Raw genomic sequence first — 3,242 nt, forward strand, 5'->3', positions numbered from 1 at the left:
ATATTTTAATGAATTGACAGCCTATCAACTGATCTTCATCATGTTTTACAATAAACTAAACTTTTGAATTGAACTATTTTTAGAGTTTACTCCACACACACACACACGCACAAACACACACACACACACACACACTGCAATCCTCCTGTATGTGTACAGTATGCACATTAAACACTGCTGTTCAGTAGACTCGTTTTGGCCCAAATGTATTTAAATTTTTTTAATTAATTTGTATTTTTTAAATATATAAAACAATTTATTTTATTTGGATGACTTTGTCTGTCTTTTATCAGATTTACTGATCTTGTACTTCACATAGTTTTAGGTAGACAAAGCTAAGTTAAAGCTTCTGGTTGCAAAGCACTTAGAGAGATTTTTGACTGGATCAATAATAATTTTGCTCTGATTTGACTATATTCCCCAAAATCAGCTCTCACTGTCTTTGATCATAAGCAAGTGATTTCATCCAGGAATCGTAAAATCAAAATGCTTTTTAAAAATTAAGTGGTTACTTTCAGCATTTATCAAATCTTGCTCTTCCAACTGACACTCTGTGTGTGTGTGTGTGTGTGTGTGTGTGTGTGTTTGCAACCATGTTGCCTAGCAACCAGTGTTGGGCAGTAAATAGTTACTAGTAATAATATTAGGCTACTGTTTGCAGTAACAAGAAGTGTAACTAATTACTAATAAGATTTCATTAATAATATCACAGTTACCATCCATAAAACAGTTAATATATATGACCATTACATGATTTAGTATTTCATTCCAAGATACAAATAAGAAATATAGATTAAGCCAATTTCCTGGAATGAAAGTGTACCGTCTATAACAATCTATAACAATCCAATTAAACCCCAAATGATCAGTGTTCTCTCAGAAAAAACTTCCAATTGCTCTTCCTAAACTGTAGGCATAAAATATACATTACCTCTCAGTCAGTATTAGACATAATTTGATCCATTATTGATTACCACAATGACTGTTTTATTCAAAAGTCAATAAATTATTCCCCAAAGGCTCACAGGCTAACACACTGGCGTTAGTATTCTTTTTGTAGACTTGCTTTTAGATGTTGAATGTGTCCATTTCTCTGACACAGATGTACTGTAGCCACTTAGACTGGTGATAAGAATGTAACTACAGTTTAAGAGCTTGTTTTTTATACTATAAAGGCAATTCCTTAGATCATGTTGTAACAAAACCTGTGTCAATGTAACACAAATTAACTTAAGCAGACTGTTCACACTGTTCTTTTATATAATTTGACAGCATTTAGTGACCAGAGGCTCCAAAATAGAGGGCTGCATTGGGATTGAGTCCCGCCAGGTCCCGCGGGACCCAATGCAAATCTCGCGGGAGCGGGCGGTTCGAATTTTTCCTGCTGGCGGGAATGGGCGGCTAAAAAAAACACAGCGGGATAGGGAGGTTGCCTAGCGACATGATGGAGAAGATGTCAATAGATGATGTAGAAAAGAACCTAATGTTATTTATTAGTGTTGTTTTTTTGAGCACAGCCCCTCGTTGCCATTTGTAAATTAGGTCAAGAGACGTGATGATGCCAGTGTTATTGAGCAGGCTGCCTAAGTTTCAATGTTTTTATTCTTATTTGTATTTTTCAAACAGAACACCTGCACTGTTAAAAATTGCTGTTAATTTACGTCAAAATTTTAACAGTATAAACCCGTTATTTTAAAAAGCAGTGCTTACCTGTTTATTTACGTTCGGTGAAATGACCTAGATAAAATTTAACGTTATTTTACCGTATTTATTGCTCGAAGGAAAGAAAACAGTACTTAACAGTATTTTGGGAACAGAAAGCTGCAGCGAGCACATGTGGATTTCCATCCGTCTTTATATTGTGATTTAACCGGTGAGTGCACCTTTGCCTTGCTCCTTTCACACAAAATACACGTTTGCAATTGCAAATAACTGTGCAAATAACTTTGATAAGTGGATGCTGAGGCTGTAACTGTTTAATATGTCCATTTCAGTGCTAAAATCGTCAACGTTCCAACGGCATCATAGATTGGAGCTGGATAGATTCAGATATTCCCCGATTACAAGGTGAGTTTAATCAAACATGATATAAATTCTGCAAAGTAAGCCTTTAACACAATAGCAACGAAGTAATATTGATGTATCTGTAACACGCTGAAATTATCGTCTTCTCGTTTGCTAATTTTAGCTTGCTATCTTTTCATTTAATGCCTAATAGTGTATATTAGACAAAACGTTGATTTCAATAACGTTGTGCTTGCGAATTTGGGTAAGCTTGTTCTTCTAATTTGTACATAACTGTATTCCGAGGGAAGTTTTTCTTAATAGTGTTGTCGTTTTGTTACTTTATTGTTGGCTGTATTTTGGATTGCTTCGATCCAAGTTGGCTTGATAGAATAAGTTACGCGATATAATAATCAGTAAGAATAATTCATGTTGATTTATTTTGCATTGTTGGTTTGTATTGCAATGTTACTTTACCCAGTACAGTAGGCCAATGGCAGTTTTATTTTTGTGGAGATTTTCTTTTGTTATTGTTGAGATTGTTTGAGTTACGTTTTTTCGTTCCCAAAGACTGTCCATTTTGACTTGTCAGCATGTTTGGGTGTCAGTTATGCAGGCAGCAATGCAGTACTCCAGTGGTCTATGTGAAGCACATGAGGATTCACAGCAATACCCCTAACTTGTTTCTTCATTGTTGCATCCAGGACTTTAACAGGAAATTTGCTAAATTAGCAGCTTTAAAATCACATCTTTACAGACAACACAATGACAAATGTGATACACTAACTCAGTTTTATTCCCATCTTAAAGTCCACATCATTGCACCATTGAAGTCCACTATATGCAGATAATTCCTTAAATATTTTTCATCAAAAATATTGTTAGTGTATTTTGTCTCTGTGTCCTCATCATTGTTACTGTTTCTTAGGCATCTTCCACTGCAGCTGATGTAGAAAGGACACTTGAACTACCTTCAACTCCTCAACTGATACTCTTTGGTATGTACAGTATAGAACTATATGAATGTATAGTCTATTTTATTACATAAGCCATCAAGAATGTTTTTTTCTGTATTTCAAAAAACATGGTAAATGCTTCTGTACAACACTGAAAGGGACAGGTCACACAAAATAAATATTCTGCTATCTTTTACCAACACTCATGTCATTCCAAGCTCTTAAGACTTTTATTCATCTTTGAAAAACAAATTAATATATTAATACAATTCTTTCAGCATT

The 3,242-nt window shown here is 34.6% G+C and overlaps 1 long non-coding RNA gene across 1 annotated transcript; it reads left to right on the forward strand.

The window, feature by feature from the left end:
• The first annotated feature begins 1,640 nt into the window (after positions 1–1,640).
• On the forward strand, positions 1,641–3,000 carry LOC113063710 (uncharacterized). Its single transcript, XR_003278724.1, has 3 exons — positions 1,641–1,873; positions 1,995–2,067; positions 2,933–3,000. It is a non-coding gene; the product is annotated as an uncharacterized LOC113063710 (long non-coding RNA).
• The last annotated feature ends 242 nt before the right edge of the window (positions 3,001–3,242 follow it).

This window comes from Carassius auratus, chromosome 46 (assembly GCF_003368295.1).
Source record: "Carassius auratus strain Wakin chromosome 46, ASM336829v1, whole genome shotgun sequence".
Lineage (NCBI taxonomy): Eukaryota > Metazoa > Chordata > Actinopteri > Cypriniformes > Cyprinidae > Carassius > Carassius auratus.